Below are 18,053 nucleotides of genomic sequence, written 5' to 3'. Positions count from 1 at the left end.
CCAGTCGATTTGGTACATTTTTCAGATCAGAATTGAAATTCTCAAAACTACTTGTTCCATCTTCACATCATTGCGTCACTTGTGCACATCAAAAAAAGCAGTTTCTCATTTTTTTTGTACAAGTACAAGAGTAGCATCTCTCCCGCAACCAATCCAAATGTCCACATTTAGCCATTACTTTACTATATTTTGGTCCGCAGTGAGCATAACCCTTTTTTCTTACAGCACACACAATATTCATAATACTGTATATTTAGTTGTGTGTGTGTTTCTTTTAAAAAATGACTTCAGTGGCCCTCTGAGGGCCCCACATTGGAAGGTTCCTCACTCCTGCCTTACAGAATGAACACATCCTAACCCTAAGCAAGAAATGTTGACCTGGATGTATGTCCCCAGGACAAACTGTTGATGCACCGCGCCCCCCCCCTACAACCCCTCCCCTCCCTCTTGACACAGACACAAGAGACAGTGCATTAACAGAGCAGTCAAATCCCTCCGGGAGGTGAGCCATGCCCAAAACAAAGCTACATGTAAATGAGTGTGTTTGCCCTTCTGGCTGCGGCTGTTACTCATCCCTGTGCCAAATTAGCGTCCCGTGTGCCCTGCGTGGAAGACGCAGTGGCATGGTTAGCTGCACGGCGCAACAAAAAGCCAGCAATGGGGAGGCAGCTGCTTTACTGGTACTGTCAGGTCGCAGGTCAGCTTGGGCCCGAGCCAGTAAAAAGCTCACGCTGCGCTCAGTCTGCACACAACAGAAACCCTTTTACTGTACTAAGAGTGCATGTAGCCTCCCGAGGACAGTGTGCGCAGAGGACCACACACATGCTCTTCTATGCTTTCGCAAGTTTATTCACATACTAACTAACACCCAAACAAAATGTGCAACAATCCAATACAAATGTTTGTCCCATCATGACTGCCGTTGTGTTAATGACTGTGTGTTAAGTAGCTTTGTGGGGACTAATAATTCAGCAGGTTTATTTGTTTTACTTTAAAACACCAACTATTACAGTAACATCAAACCACGTGCTTGACCTCAAACTGTGGAACAAGCTGACCAAAACACGTTTACAACCATCCAATCAAGAAATTCCTTTTCTATGCCCACTCGCAATACTATATTACTTCCTGCTGCGGACACAGTGTCACCCAATGGCTCGTTTTACATTAACTTCATTAACTTATTTTCCGCTTTCTCCATTTTTATAGAGAGGAGGACACACTGTTTTGCAATGCTTACCGTACTCGTACTGTATGCTTTGGCAACAATGAATGTTTGGCCAGTGGGAATTTTCTAAGCAATTCATTAATAAACCAGTTTCCCCCAGTAGAGTGCAGCCCTCCACTAAGGCTAACGATCCTTTTAGCACCATACTGTTAATAAAAGCCTTGTGATGACAAAAAAGGCTTCCCACATAAAGATTTGAAATGTTTTCTTGATAACTCTAGAGCGTCTTTACAAACCACATCTGCCATTTTGAAGTGGTTATATAGATGGCAGACATACAGCAGTTAAATGGATGATTATGATGCAGCATGCGCCTTCTGCTTTTTGCATCCCGCGCCTTCCGGTCTTCGGCTGTGACGTCACAAAAGCCAAAACATCCTTTTCATTCGGCGTTGTGCGCTATTGTTCCATGCTGTTGTTCCCGTCCTTGTATATTTGTTGTCGTATGATTTAGCGACGTCGCGATGGCTTATTGCGTGGCATTTGGTTGTACAAATGGTTCAGGCAGCGGCAAGACACGCTTTTGACATACAGTCACGTGGAGCCGGTGGCCACTCTCTCCTGCTCGTCGTCGTCACTGTCTGATCGGCTCAAACACGTTCAGTTGGGTGCTCCTTTACGTCGAAATCCTCCCCCTCCACGTATTCCAACACGTTGCTCGCCATTACGTATAGTGTGTAGCGCGCTGTGTTTGGCAATTGCAAAGTCACTTCCGGTAGCCCTTGCAGTGTCTTGAGCTTCAGGTATGTTCGGGGAGGACTCGGTATGCCTGATAAAAACCTCATTTCTTTAAGCTAAACTATGGTTAAAAACTTGCTGGGAGTTACGTGCATGTATTACATAACATATAAACAATGCAAATATGAATTTTAACTGACCCCATAACATCTTAGTCGTCTGACCTTTCACTCAGACGAGCTGAGGCAATCACAGGTGATAACACCCACCGCGCCCACCAGCTCTTTGACCTGGTGACCTCTGACACGGTCCATCAGGATGAGAACAAACAAAGTCGGCACAGCTTTTCCCACAATCCAACACTGCAGCACAATAACACCAACGCTTTCCATAGATATCCGTTTCTTGCTATTGTACATACTGTAAAACGTGTATGCCTTATTGCCATATGAACTGCATCATCTAGTCTTGTTGAGTATTTTTTTGTATTATTTATTTTCTATTCTTTTTTTTTTAATTCTTGAACTTGGATTTGCACTCCAATTTACTTGTATCATTACCATGCATTGACAAATAAAGGCTTTCCATTCTATTTACCGGTTTTTGCTAAGAAACAGCAAACTAACAACTTTTTTTTAATTTTTTTTTTTTATTTTTATTTTTTTTTTTTTACAACTGCCATTAACACTGTTCACTATTAAAGGTTAGTAATACTGACAGATATAAAAGAGGAAATAACCAAATAATGAACATACAAAATGCGAAATATTACAATTATGACTAACAGAAGAAACGTGTAGACCTACTGTATAATTACTGTTGGATTAATCTGCACTGAACACTGGTGTTTGGTAAAGCAAAACTGGATTAATTAACCTTTTGCAGGGCACACTAACTTTTAAAAAAAATGATTGAAGTACAGTTTTGTACATCATGTTCAGTATCAGTCGCAGTATCATAACTTTATTGTCACGTGCCTTCTTCGTTGCTTGGCGACTGTCTTCGTTTGGTTCCTCGGCTTATAAAGGGCTCCAGCGTGCTTCATCATCTTTATCCATCAGACAGCGAGTGAGTAATAAACAGGCGATCCACTGGCATCTTAAGTGACCTGATATAATAAATCAATGAGAGTTTGTAAGTCTCTTCATTTAAACAAATAAAAAGCCATTAAGATGACATGTGAATTGGCAGATAAAGTGTTTAATTTGTGTCAGCTGTGGGAGCAGCCCAAATTTACATCTGATTGGAGTTTAATGGCCCGTGGTCTGCTTTGGCCGCTCAGTCGCCATGGCGACCAGGCTTTCGCAACATTTCCAACAGACCCAAATGTCTTCTTTTTTAAACCATTTGAAATGCGTCGTGTGAGCCAAATGGGGCTGGGGGCTTGTACGTATCAATTTGTTTCTATTTCGGGGTCCACTCGAGCCCTGCAATGAATATATGGGCCATTGAATCTTCCCACACAATGACCACAGCTGATGCGGTTGCCTCAGAGACACGCCTACACAAAGGCAAGGAATGATGACATATGGTCCGAACCTGCCCAGTCGCTGGACCCCCAATAGGCTGACTGCCTTGATAGACAAAACCCCGCGTTAGCCATTTATCTGTGCTTACTCATTTCATGGTAAGATACACTTTTTATCAAGTTTCCATAGTCCTGCACAAGGAGTAAACGGCTGGTGAAAAAGCCGCCGTGTAAAGTGGGGGAATTCATCATGAAGTGATTAACAAAGGCTTTCTTTCCACCTGCTTCTAAATTAATTTGCACAACACAGTCCTTTCTTTTTGGTTAACATAAAAGAGAGTGGATGGAAAAAAGACTTAAATACATAGAGGAGCATTAATTTCCAGTGACGCTACTTTGCTAAATTCCAACTGGTAAGTTATCTGTTGTGCTCGGTGGGTTGGAAGTGTGCAAAGGCCATAAAGTGTCCCAAATTCGACAAGATGTGAAAAAAACAACAACACATTTAGTAAAGATGACTTAGTGATACGAAAAAAAAAAGCTTAGCTTTTTTGTCCAATTAAATTTCGCCCTCTGTGTGTTGCTATGACAATCTAATCTACCCAGAGCCTTCAGAACCAGTATTGTTGGCTTATGCAATTTAAGAAAAATTAGCAATGGAACTGTTTTCGTTAAACAAACAGATTTCCAATGAATGACATCAGCATTTTCCCCATCCTCTGATTGGTTTGTCAGAGCGAGCCAAGTTTGACTAGCAAAACACGTTTGTAGCAATCGAAACAAATTCATACAAAAAATACTCAGCATCTCTTTTGAGGATGATGTATTCATATTTTTGGTCATGTTAGTCGATAAATATTTATTCTGAACTGCTCAAGATTCCGTGCTGTTATACTGTGTTTTTATATCGTACTGATTTTTTTCTAAAATTGTGATGGGATAGTGGCGGTATTATGAGGTGAATTAAGTCAGGAGCACTGATTTTATCCGACCATTTTCTATCACGCTGGTCTTCATTAGGGCTGCTGGTGAGCTGAAGCCTCTCTCAGCTGACTTTGGGTCAGAGGTTGGGTACACCCTTAACTTGTTACTTATCAATTACAGGACACATATAGACAAACAATCATTTACACCTATGGGCAATTTAGAGTCTTCAAACCAAACATGCATGTTTTCGGAATGTGGGAGGAAGCCAGAGTGCCCTTGCAAAGACCACGCAGCAAGGCCTGAGCTCAGATTGGAACCTGGGACCTCTCGTGTTGCCTTCATCCATCCGTTTTCCAAACCACACGGCCGAGGCTGTGAAGTTGATGGGCTAACCAGTCAAACACGGTGCCGCTACTGTGCTGCCTGCTGGCTTTTAATCCATGCATCCATCCATTGTCTTCCACTTATCTGAGGTCGGGTCGTGGTGGCAGCAGCCTCAGCAGGCATGTAGTTGGAACACACCCTCCTGTCCCCCTTCTTAGAAAGGGGGACCACCACCCCAGTCTGCCAATCCAGAGGCACTGTCCCTGATGTCCACACGATGTTGCAGAGGCGTGTCAACCAGGACAGCCCCACAGCATCCAGAGCCTTTAGGAACTCCAGGTGAATCTCATTCACCTCCAGGGCCTTGCCACCGAGGAGCCGTATTCCGCTTGGCCAGCCTCAGGAGTCCCGCAGTCCAAAAAGGCCTGATAGGACTCCTTCTTCAGCTTGACGGCATCCCTCACCACTGGTGTCCACCAACGGGTTCGGGGATTGGCGCCACGACAGGTACCGACCACAGCTCCGGTCGGCCGCCTCGGCAATAGAGGCGCGGAACATGGTCCACATAAGACTCAAAGTCCCCCGCCTCCCCCTGGGTGAAGTTCTGCCGGAGGTGGGAGTTGAATCTCCTTCTGACAGTGAGACCTGTATTTTATGTATCGATTGTCCATCCGTCCATTCTCCACACCGCTTATCCTGGTTAGGTTTGCGGGGCGCCGGACCTGATCCCAGCTGACTTCGGGCGAAAGGTGGACTACACCCCGAACTGGTCGCCAGCCAGTCGCAGGTCACATATAGACACGGACAACCATTTCCACTCACATTCACACTATCACTGAGTGGGAACTGAACCCACGCTGCCTGCACCAAAGTCAGGCGAGTGTACCATTACACCATCAGTGACGTGTATCAATTGTATCAATTCAGATTTTTCTTACTTTTTTAAGGCATTAATTAACTGAAGTCATATCATGTGTCATATACTGCCCTGCAGTTCCATTATTTGCTTTGTGTCCTCTCTCTCTCTCTCACCCCCCCTCCCCTCTCTGTTTTCAGCACCTGTCTCCAATCAGCCTCATCGCCAGCAGTATATAAGCCTGCCTGTTCCAGGAAATCCTCGCCAAAGTGTCGCGGTTACTTCCAGCGGTACCACGGCTCATTTACCTCCGAGTAAGCCACACTATTCTTCATTCCCTTTTTTTGACTCCTGTGTTTCCTGGTTGTCAGTGTTTCCGTGTTCCCGAGCCGCATCACTCCTGCCACCAAGCCGGCCGCCTGCCCTCCTCACTGCCTGGCAACCAGTATCGCCGTACCGTGATTGCGTGTGGTAGTACGTAGTGCATTACAATTGGAGAAACTGGTGGGGGTGAGGCGAGACGGTCACCGAGCAATACTGACCCGCAACCGTCAACCCCACCCAGGCCAACCAGCACCCCAAAGGATGTGCGAATGTATGTAATGCATTACAAATCCGCGGGAGAAAGGCATGGCGGGCCAGAGAGCACCTGGCCGAGTGTCCTGTAATTGATAAGCAACAAGTTAAGGGTGTACCCAACCAAAATCATAACTGTCAGATGTACCATTTCAAATACATTTTGAATACGAAGGAAGTATTCATCAATGTTTGTAAAACAATTACAAAACTGTGACAAATCAATAATCCCACAAGCTTATATCTCGTAAACGTTTTCTCATTCCATGAGAGCAAATTAGTTACACTGACGTACGATAAAGATCTTGTGATTATCAGCATGAAGATAAAATGGAGATGGTAAAGACAGAAGTGTAATTGTTTGAGGGTAAATCCCTCTAGCCGTGAGGCGGTCTGATTCCATTAGTAAGTTAAGTAGTGTGTGAAAAAGACATTCAAGAGTTGACCTGCTTCATGACTCACCACTGAGCTATGTAGTGATGTCATGCTGCCTTTGTATGTTGAGAAGGTTGTGATGCACCATATGGGAGACGGAAACCATTGACTTCAAGCGCCACTGGTCTACTTTTAGCCACACATCACAACGACACACAGAGGGAGCGCCTCATATTTTAATCCTAATTATATTTCAACAAAAATGGTGGCGCCACACATGCTGACATAACGAATTCCACCAAATACGCTGCCGGCAAACAAAACATTTTGAAAAAGTTCAAATATCCACCGTCTGAGCTAAAAACAAAACCTTAGCTTTGTTGTGGTAAAACATGATGATAATTGATTTTTTGCTTTGATCAACATTTGATGACTAACAGACAGGAAAGGAACAACACACATCAAGATTTCCCAAAGCTTTCAGCTCATGGCCAACCTGAAAAATGTGGTTCTTCCACAAGTTACAAACTTACAAAACTATATTATATATTGGCAAAAGATCCACATATACACATTAACACACCAACATTTTGAATATACATTAAAACACACAAATAAAACACATTATAAAACAATGATAAACCAATGATCAAAACTGAGAATTAGGATCTCCGTAAAGGCAACATTTTGGATTCACCTCTTGAATTAAAACTGATCATCCAAGTGTACCGAGTGTATCGCTGTTTGTTGTTTTTGATTTAAAAAAACAAAAACAAAAACAAAACAAAACAAACAACAAAAACAGCAATTTAACAAGCTTAATGCATTTGACCCGGACAATCAGCAAACCAATAAAAACTGACCTGGGAGCAGTTTTGAGTTCTCACCCTAATTTCTGAGAACTGGACAGTATCCTTTGCATGCACATTTCCTGACAGAAAACATAGCAAAAGGTCACCGAGCAGTGTGATGTGACGTCAACTAAGGTGACGGGGTGGGAGCGATCCGGAAGAAGACTTCACTGGTGATTTGATCCAGAGGTGACAGGCCTATTCCCTCGTCTCACCCCAGTCACCCAACCGCCGTGGACCCCTCCATTGATAGCTGTCGGGGGGGGGACCCGGTGGAGACCATTTCCCTCAGAGGTCAGAGACCCCCAGGTGGCTTGCCGAAGCTCCCTGAAACACTTAAGCGAGCCACATTCGAAGTGGATTTGTCTTCAAATAACCCGCTGGCGCTGTCAAACCGGAAATGCGCCGTGAAATTTGAGCTATACCCGCCTAACGTCCGTCTCAATTAAGCAAGCTGCGAGTATGACACGCGAGTCTTATTTGAACAAAGCCTTCCCTTGATTCTATCTCACTGCTACCCAACATCTCGGACCACGTGACCTGACACGTGTGCCCCGGCATTACACAGAACTCCCTTGAATTCACACACAGGTTTAAAAATATCCACAAGGGAGGAAATCCCCTCAACAGCAATGGACACTGCACTACAAAGATGCTGGAACAATAAGCCTCTCCCAACTAGGAATCCTCCCAGACAATATAGGAAGACTGAGGCATCAGAGACTTGTTTTTCCCGGACAAGACTGTTGTGTCTAGATGTGGAAACCTCTGACCACCACCGCTGACTCATGGCAAGAGGCCACGTACGAAAGGATGCACCGCACTGTGGGATAAACACATCTGCTCGTATCTGCTTGGGGCTACTAAAAGACAAAGATTATTTTCCCAATGCGCCCCGAATACACTTCGGCTCAACGCCATTTTAAGCTAGCCAAAAGTCATTTTTCAAGAGTATATAATAACAAGAGTGGCAAATGAGGAATCATGGACAAATAGGGAGGTGGAGTTAAAAGTAAAACTATAAACTCACCCGATGAGGTCATTGGTAGGTTTTTACCCCCTCTGGGGTTTCCAAAAGAGTGAGTTTTACAGGACCTAGAACATAAAAATACCATCCCAAAATCTCGGCGTGGACATGCCCTCACGCTAATCAGCATGACGTCAAGCACAATTGAAATGCAAAGAGGTGATTGGATGATACGGAAAGCGACCTAGAGTAAAATACAAGCACAAACAACAACATGGGAATGCCACGGGCTTTGCTGATGTCGTATGATCACTCATGAAGCAGTGAAGAAAATATCAGACTTTTAAGATAAACGTTTTGCTATGTGTCACATTTAAGAGCGCAGATCCAGTACAGCTGTTTCAAGAATTTTGGAGTCATTTGATTTCATTGCAGGTGTACCTGGCAATCGTTTCCATCGTTTCGTAATAATTGAAATTGTGTGAATGAGGCCTTCTGTGAGATCCCTCGTTTGGATAATGAGCTTTAATGACTCCACGAGACTTTTATCTGCTGACAGCTTGACGGGCGAAAAAGAATGAAGATAATACTACGCGCTATTAATTTGCAATTGGCCTTGTGTTTAAAAGGCTGTAATGATTATCAGTGCCCGGATTTCTTGATTCATTAACATCGATATCATTATTCAGTATGACATATTCCTGTTGTAAAACACCAAAAGCCAAAAAAAAAAAAAAAAAAAAAAGCCAAAGTACCAGGTTTTTTTTTTCTTTTTTAACTTTTTTTCCTCTCATTTATGTAATTTGTATCTTTCAAATAATATCTAACTTGTTACACAGATTAGTTCTCGAAGGTATATTTTACTGAATGCTATACAATAACAATTTAGGCAAAAAATAAAAATAAATACACATATAGCGAAAGAGAAAATCAAAACTACTTTTCACTTTTATCTTTTATTTTGTTTTCTTGGGTCATTAAAGCACTGCGGTGCATTTTGCCCAGTTGCACTACTCCGACTCAGAGCTACTCTTGAAGCTTGGAATGCGAAAGTTTGTACTGAAAGAGAATCCAATAAGGCAACACCTTCCGCTTGATTGACAACCTTACAAAGGCAATGGGCCAGAGTGATTTGTCAATGGGTGCAAATCAACACAAAGAGGTATTGATTGGCAGGAGCGAAAAGAGCACAGGACAAAGACCGGGGCTGTGGGATCTTAGGCGAGTGATCAAAACTGCGAGTTCTGCATGAGGGAGCCATCCCGCTTTGTGTTGATACAGTCAGAGGCACTGCAAAGATCAGCTATTGTACAGGCGCACCGGGGCTGTCAGTCAGCACACGGCCACACGGCAGGGGGTGTGACCCTGTATGCTGCACACAAATATACAGACGTTAACCGTGACGCACATATCAGGCGTTCCCAGACACATTCGGGGATGACAGAGCCAGGCTGGACTGATTGTCATCAGTGAATGCTTTATTTAAACTTGTGATTGTAAAGGTATGCATTGAAATGCAAACTTGGGACATTGTGTTAAACATAAATTAAAACAGAATACAATGATTTGCTAATCATGTTCAACCTATATTTCATTGAATACACTACAAAGACAAGATATTTCATGTTCAAACTGATCAAATTTTTTGTTTTTAGCAAATAATCATTAACTTAGAATTTTACGGCTGCAACACGTTCCAAAAAAGCTGGGACTGGTGGCACAAAAGACTGAGAAAGTTGAGGAATTCTCAACAAACACCTGTTTGGAACATCCCACAGGTGAACGGGCTAATTGGGAACCGGTGGGTGCCATGATTGGCTAGAAAAGGAGCTTCTCTGAATTGCTCAGTCAATCACAAGCAAAGATGGGGCGAGCTTCACCTCTTTGTGAACAAGTGCGTGATAAAATAGTCGAACAGTTTCAGGACAATGTTCCTCAACGTACAATTGCAAGGAATTTAGGGATTTAGGGAGTCCACATTTCAAATTGTTTTTTGAAATTGTGGACGTCGTGCCCTCCGGGCCAAAGCGGAAAAGAACTATCCGGACGCCAAGTTGAAAAGCCAGCATCTGTGATGGTATGGGGCTGTGTTAGTGCCAATGGCATGGGTAACTTACACATCTGTGAAGGCACCTTTCATGCTGAACGGTACATACAGGTTTTAGAGAAACATATGCTGCCATCCAAGCAATGTCTTTTTCATGGACTTATTTCAGCAAGACAATGCCAAACCACATTCTGCACGTGCTACAACAGCGTGGCTTCGTAGTAAAAGAGTGCGGGTACTAGACTGGCCTGCCTGCAGTCCAGACCTGTCTCCCATTGAAAATGTGCGGCGCATTATGAAGCGTAAAATACGACAACGGAGACCCCGGACTGTTGAACAGTTGAAGCTGTACATCAACCAAGAATGGGACAGAATTCCACTGACAAAGCTTCAACAATTAGTGTCCTCAGTTCCCAAACGTTTATTGAATGTTGTTAAAAGAAAAGGTGACGTAACACAGTGGTAAACATGACCCTGTCCCAGCTTTTTGGAACATGTTGCAGCCATAACATTCGAAGTTTGTTTGCTAAAAACAATAATATTTATCAGTTTGAACATTAAATATCTTGTCTAAGTAGTAGTATTCAATTAGATATAGGTCGCACATGGTTTGCAAATCACAACGTCCCAACTTCATTGGAATTGGGGTTGCATTAGTGTCTGTAAATCACAATGCTGTACTCCTGAGTTACTTGTGAGTTAGTTCCACCAAAACAATTTCGGAATTGTAAAAGATGACTTTGACTTTCATGTAATTACTTCACATGACAACAATGCCAATGACAACAATAGCAAAAATGCCAGTGGGACACATTTGAGTGGAAGAATGTGAGTACAAGAGTTATCTTGTAATTGTACTCACAGTTAGGAGGTTTTATTTTAAGTGTTGTATTGTATCGTACATTTTAAATCTAGTCCGTTTCAGAGTAGAAACAAAAATCCAAATAAAGTCTCCTGGAAACTACTGCAGTGATTACTATAGTCTTTTATTGGAATCTTTTTTAGATTACTATTGCAGTCCACCCTCTACTATTGTAGTTACAATCTTTTGTTATTTGAGAGTACAGCCTGATGTTGTCAACATGTTGTTTTTTTGTATGATTGCATATTTGTGTGTAAAGGTATTGCTTCATTAAACACACTTTTTTTTCTTTTTCAGCAGTACACAGGACCCTCCCATTAAAAAGTTACTTTTACTCTGAATATATTTTTGACACATCATTTTATTTATACTTGAGTAAGTAACTGTATTTCTACTCGGGTAAAATATTCATCCTGATCTACATCAAATACTTAGATTGACACACATGGACGGAAACCCGTTCCTGCTTTTTCCACCTCAAAACGTTTTCAAAATGTAGGTCCATGTTATCTCATTCTGAACGAGAAATGATCATTCATGCTTTTGTCTCAAGTCTTGACGAATGCTATTCTCTCTTCGCGTGTCCCAACAAAACTTCGTTAGACCGCACAAATGACTACATTGTGTCGGTATCCCATAGGATATCATCCTTGCACTGGCTCCCTCTTCATTTTAGGATTCAATAGAAAATGTTAATAACCTCTTCCAGGCATCTGCACAGACATTTTGGAGGGCAGGTGCTCAAGCAAAAAAAAAAAAAAGCACCCATCCAAAATGTATTCATACGATTAAGAAAAAAAAGATTATTTCTGTTAACACAATCAACACATTCAATAATAGTATTAGTAGTATTAACAAAGGGGGTGAAGGAAAGGTGCTGTAGATGTAAAAAGTCTACACACCCCTGTTCAAATGGCAAGTTTTTGTGAGATACAAAAAAATTCGACCAAGATAAATCATTTTGAAACTTTTTTACCCACTATTAATTAAGCTAAAACCTGTACAACTCAATTGAAAAAAAAAAAATAGAAAAAAAAAAAAGAAAAATAGAGTGGGAGTAAAAATAAACAACTGAGATAATGTGGTTGCACAAGTCTGCACACCCTCTTATAGCTGTGGCTGTGTTTAGAATGAAGCAGTCACATTCAAACTCATGTTAAATGAGGGTCAGCACACAGCCACCACCATTTAAAAAGCCTCTGATTCACCCCAACTAATTAAGATTGGAGAAAAAAGTGCAACATAAATCAAATGTACTTACTAACACAGTAACATACAAAGAAATGGGTTCTATACTCAATCTTAAAAGATCCAATTGTTGTGAAGATGCAGAACTGCATCGATATTTTGGTTACCGAGTTAAGAAGTGGCGGCACGGTGATCGAGCGGTTGGAGCGTCTGCCTCACAGTTCTGAGGTCCGGGGTTCAATCCCCGGCCCCGCCTGTGTGGAGTTTGCATGTTCTCCTCATGCCTGCGTGGGTTTTCTCCGGGCACTCCGGTTTCCTCTCACATCCCAAAAACATGCATGGTAGGTTCATTGACGTCTCTAAATTGCCCGTAGGTGTGAATGGTTGTTTGTTTCTATGTGCCTTGCGATTGGCTGGCAACCAGTTCAGGGTGTACCCCGTCTCCTGCCCGATGACAGCTGGGATAGGCTCCAGCACGCCCGCGACCCTCGTGAGGAAAAGCGGCTCAAAAAATGGATGGATGGATGGATGGATAGTTAAGAAGTAGAATTGAGAGACAAAATATAAGAAAAACCTTTCAGGATTATGCAGCACAGTTCTACACCACCTCAACCAACAGTAATCAACATGGCTCCTTTTCTGACAGTGCCAAACAAAAGTGAGAATATAAATCTGTGTAAGTGCACACCTTTCATATTCTAATCTCTTCATATTCTGCAGGTGTATCCAAAGAAGTGATGCGTATAAACACACCTCTTACTCCAACCTCGACAATTACTTCATGCATTGCTCAGTGTTTTACACTCATTAATCTCCACTGTACAGATCCAACTGATATGTGGCGGCTGGAGAAAATAAAGACTGCACCGCGACTAACTAAACACAACTTCATTTGTTTCACTCTGACAGGTGAGTCATTCATGAAACAAAAAGCCCAAATGTGTTATCATTGGGGAAAATCTGAAATGAAGCAAGCACCCGGGAGGCGAGACAGACATTCACAGAGGGAGGGATTCCCCCTGGGAATAGGGTTGAGACAGCGGTAACAATAACATGAGACAGTGGGCGTTTGTGTGTGTATATGCACAGCAGCTAATCTTATCATGGTTCCAAGTATTCATCATGAGGTTCAGTTTCTTAAACCCTCGAGAGCAGACTATGACCAGAGATGAGTGGCTGTGCTGGAAGGGTGATCCATCCCCGCGGAGATCAAAACGCACACGGCACTGTTTACTTTCTCTCACCCCATTGTCAAGTGCCACTAAAAAGTTGTTTAAGCAATCCTTATGAATATGATACAAAAAAAAAAAGTGTTAAAGGATGGTTTAAGAGATTTTCATGAAACAAATTCAAAGTTTTGTCCCCAAAAATGCCATGTCGAGTGTTGGAAATTGATATCTGTAGCTCAAGGATGGGCAACTTCGCTGGGGCGCAGGGCGTAGCCCGCCTCTCGAACAAAGTCACCTGCAGGCTGCAGCTTATTAAGACCCTGAACAGAGTAAAAAATGGCATCGAAATCAGATGGATTGATTTGATCATTGTCACTTGCTATGTGATTTTTGTTTGCGCAAGAGAACGTTGCAGGGTGATTAGGACAAAGCTCGTCAGTGCCCCCGGCACGCCTGGCAACCACTGCGGATCCCCAAACCCAAACCTGGCAGGTACCTAGCAGCTGAATCCAAGGGGGCTTTGTGCTTAGTTCAATATAGTATAGTTATGTACTTGACAATGTAGTCGAAAGAAGTATCAAAACTGTAAATCACAGTATAATATTGGTGCAGATTTTCAATTTTATGTAATTTCTTTAAATAATAATCTGTGTGTGTGCGTGCGTGCGTGTGTGCGTGTGTGTACCCAGCTGTATTCTTGCCCATTCTTTGGCCACATTTGTTTGGCAAGGGCCCATCCACTTATTGACACTTGTCTCCTGCGCCTCCTGCGTGACAATCCGGGCAATGAAACCACAAGTGGGGCACACACTGTTCAACAGTGGCTACAAGAACAACAAGAGAAGAGACAAAGAGTGTTTACCTTCCCAGGGTATGAAAAAAAAGGAGTGGGAAGAAGAAAGAAAGAAAAAGAAGGTCTCATTGCAAAGCCGGCACACGCAGCATGTGCGCTTTCACAATACACATTTTCATGTCATTAAAATCTACCTGTGAGCAATTGGTTACTTCACAATACATGACATATTACTGAGGTTATTGTATTTTGAAAGTAAGTACTTTAATTGCAATATTACTGTCCATAGCTCATCATGATTTACAGTACATCTTGGTTACATTCACCAGAATAACTGCAAAATTCTAAAAGAGGATGTACCGCCAGTGTAGCGGTACATGTAGAAGTATGCTGCTGCCTTTCGTGCAGATGGCAGGTGGGTATATAAACTAACAGGTGGTATATAAACTAACTGGGGGGGACTAGCAGGCTTCATCAAGTTAGGGCATCCGGCGTAAAAACTGCAGTAAACATATCATGCAAGTGACGTACTGTGATGACCTCTCATTACGAAGAAAGCCACGAGTCACAACAGCAAAGTGTCCTTCTGACATTGTAACTCATATAGCATTTCCAAAATTGTATTGGTGACGCCTTGAAGTGAAACAGGGTTACAGCAACAAAGAGAAAGTTACTGTAAAACCCAAAAGCAAACTAAAGGAAGAAAGTGTGGGGGAAAGGTGATATGAGGGCATGGTAAGGGAAGGAAGAACATGGAGAGTAAAAGGTGGATGGAACCGAATCAAAACCTGCTCTTACATCTGCTTGAAAGATTCTGCTTAATGTCTACACACACACACACACACACACACACACACACACATACATATGCATACAAAGGATAGTCTATGAGATGGGACCAGTCACCAGGATATCCTGTTTGATAGACAATGCCCTCCACCTCCACCCACAGTGCTAAAGAGACAGTGCGACTGTCACCACCTGATTTAGCCTGGATCCAGAACAGATGACAGAGTCTTAACGCTCTGGGATGGCTGTTCAGGAAAGCACGCTTTTATTACACCTCCCCGAGGAGCTAGAATTTTATCTGCCAAATACAAGACTTGCACTCTTCGTTGTCTTCTGATTTGGTTGATGGAAAACAGCTCGAGAGGATTGATTTGGATAGTCTATACCGGGATGCCCAAACTGGTCCACGTACCCTTGGGTGTGCGGAGGACACACTCATTTGCTTTCTTTTGTTCAGTCCTAAATCATGATCCCCACCACCACAAAATAAAAAGCTTAGAGAGCCTTCAATCAAACAAATGTATCTTATTTTTTTTTAACCCAAAATGCTACAATCAGCAACACCCTCCTTTGAACACCTACGGACTCCCTATTTCATCGCTCCTCAACGCATCTCAACTTTATTTAGGTAGCGCTTTCACAACAGCCACAGCTGACCCAAAGTGCTGCACACAAGGCAAAGTGGCTTCATTTATATTGCGCATTTCATACACAAGGTAAATACACTCAACTGTGAGCCAATCTATCACTGTCCTCTGATCTGTATTAAATATGAAATACTGTTCTGTACTGTACTGCACCTAAAGGAGTCCCAACTGCATTAAATAAAAAGGAGCATTAACATTGTTTCCAAACCTGCCATGCGTGAGCTTCCATTAATATTTGATCCATTGCAATTTGTTTGCATACAAGCTAGCTCCAGCTGCCACCTCTGAAGCCTTCAGGGAGTGCTTGATGCTGACATGGCTTTATAGGCGTGGCTATCACTCAGGCTGGATTAACCAAGCAGGTTAAGAAGGCAACTGCCCAGAGGCCCGCCATAGCTTGTGCCTTTTCACGGCTTCTTCATGATTTCATGCTTCTTTAGCATCTTCTTTTCTTTGGGCGCGAATGCGTGACAAATCATTTTTTTGAATGGAATTCATTTTTTTAGTTGCTGCACAATTCCATTGAGCAGCAGGTAAGATGCTGTCAATACTGACACAGACAAAAGACCAGACAACATCATTCACAAATGCAATGAGAAGCTTAATGGTATCAGAATCAGAATCAGAATCAGAATCATCTTTATTTGCCAAGTATGTCCAAAACACACAAGGAATTTGTCTCCGGTAGTTGGAGCCGCTCTAGTACAACAAACAGTCAATTTACAGAACACTTTGGGGACATAAAGACATTGACAAAAAACAATTGTGCAAAAAGATGCAGAGTCCTCTAGCACTTAGAGCAGTTCGAACGACTAATATTGCAATAGTCCGGTGCAATGACCATTGTGCAAAGGGCGCTGAGACTTCAAGGAGTGTATGCGTGTATGGTATGGTATGGTATGACACGGTACGGTACGGTATGGTGTGGTATGGTATAGTATGGTATGGTATGGTACAGTACGGTACTGTGCAGTATGTTATGGTACGGTACGATATGTTATTGTACATTATGGTATGGTACGGTACGGTACGGTACGGTACAGTACGGTACGGTATGGTATGGTATGGTATGATATTGTAACATTTATTGTCAGCCCTCAATATATGTGGAACATACGGAGGGCCAAAATTACTTTTCCAAGAGGCCACTGACACAAAAACAACACAAAAACAAATAAACAAACAAACAAAAATCAACATAAACATAAAGACATAAAACGTCCATTCATATATGCTCTTTCTTGGATGAAGCGATTATAAATGAAAGAAGCGGTTATAAATGAAAGAGGAGGTCTGGAGTCTCAAAGATGTTGCAATCACACACGAGCGACACCACAAAAAAAGTTCAAAGTGACCAAGCAACTGCAATATGCAATGTTTTTAGTATGTCACAAATAGCACAGGTGCACATGCGTGTAACACACACTACCTGCAATTTGACTACCAAGCAAACAGGTCAGTGGAAGACACAGTCAGCATGAGACTGCACTTCATCCTGGAACACCTCCACAGCACAGGGATCTACGTGAGGATCCTGTTCGTGGACTTCAGCTCTGCTTTCAACACCACCATCCCTCCAATCTCCTCCAGCTCAACGTCTCGCTTAGCATCTGCCAGTGGATTTACAACTTCCTGACAGGCAGGAAGGACACTGCAGGTGAGGCTGGGGCAAACCACCTCATCCACATGAACCACCAGCCCCGTTGCCCCACAAGGATGTGTCCTTTCTCCACTGCTTTTCTTGCTCTACACGAACAACTGCACCTCAATGCACCTAGCTGTCAAAACTCCTGACGTTTGCAGACGACACCACAGTCATCGCAACAAGTCTGCATATCGACAGGAAGTGGAGTGGTTGGAGCTTTGGTGGGGCCAACACAACCTGGACAACAGCTCAAGACCGTAGGCATGATCGTGGACTTCAGGGAAACATCTTTTGCCCCAGCTGCCTCTCACGCTGTCCAACTGCCCTGTGTAAACCGTCCAGACGTTCAAGTTCCTTGAAATTAATCTCCCAGGACCTGAAGGGGGACACCAACAGCAAATCCTTCCTGAAAAAGGCCCAGCAGAGGATCTAGTTCCTGTGGGTAATAAGGAAGCACGGCCTGCCACAGGAGCCGTTGAGCCAGTTCTCTACAGCTGTCGTTGAATCAATCCTGTCTTCATCCATCACATCTAGTTTGGTGCTGCTCTAATAAAGGACAAAATCCAACTGCAACAGAAAGTCACGCCTACCAACAGGATCATCAATACCCCCCGACCCACTCTTGACAACTTGGACACTGCAAGAACCAAGACAAGGGCAATC

This window comes from Phycodurus eques, chromosome 1 (assembly GCF_024500275.1).
Source record: "Phycodurus eques isolate BA_2022a chromosome 1, UOR_Pequ_1.1, whole genome shotgun sequence".
Taxonomy (NCBI): Eukaryota; Metazoa; Chordata; class Actinopteri; order Syngnathiformes; family Syngnathidae; genus Phycodurus; species Phycodurus eques.
Note: the sequence above shows the minus strand (reverse complement) of the source record.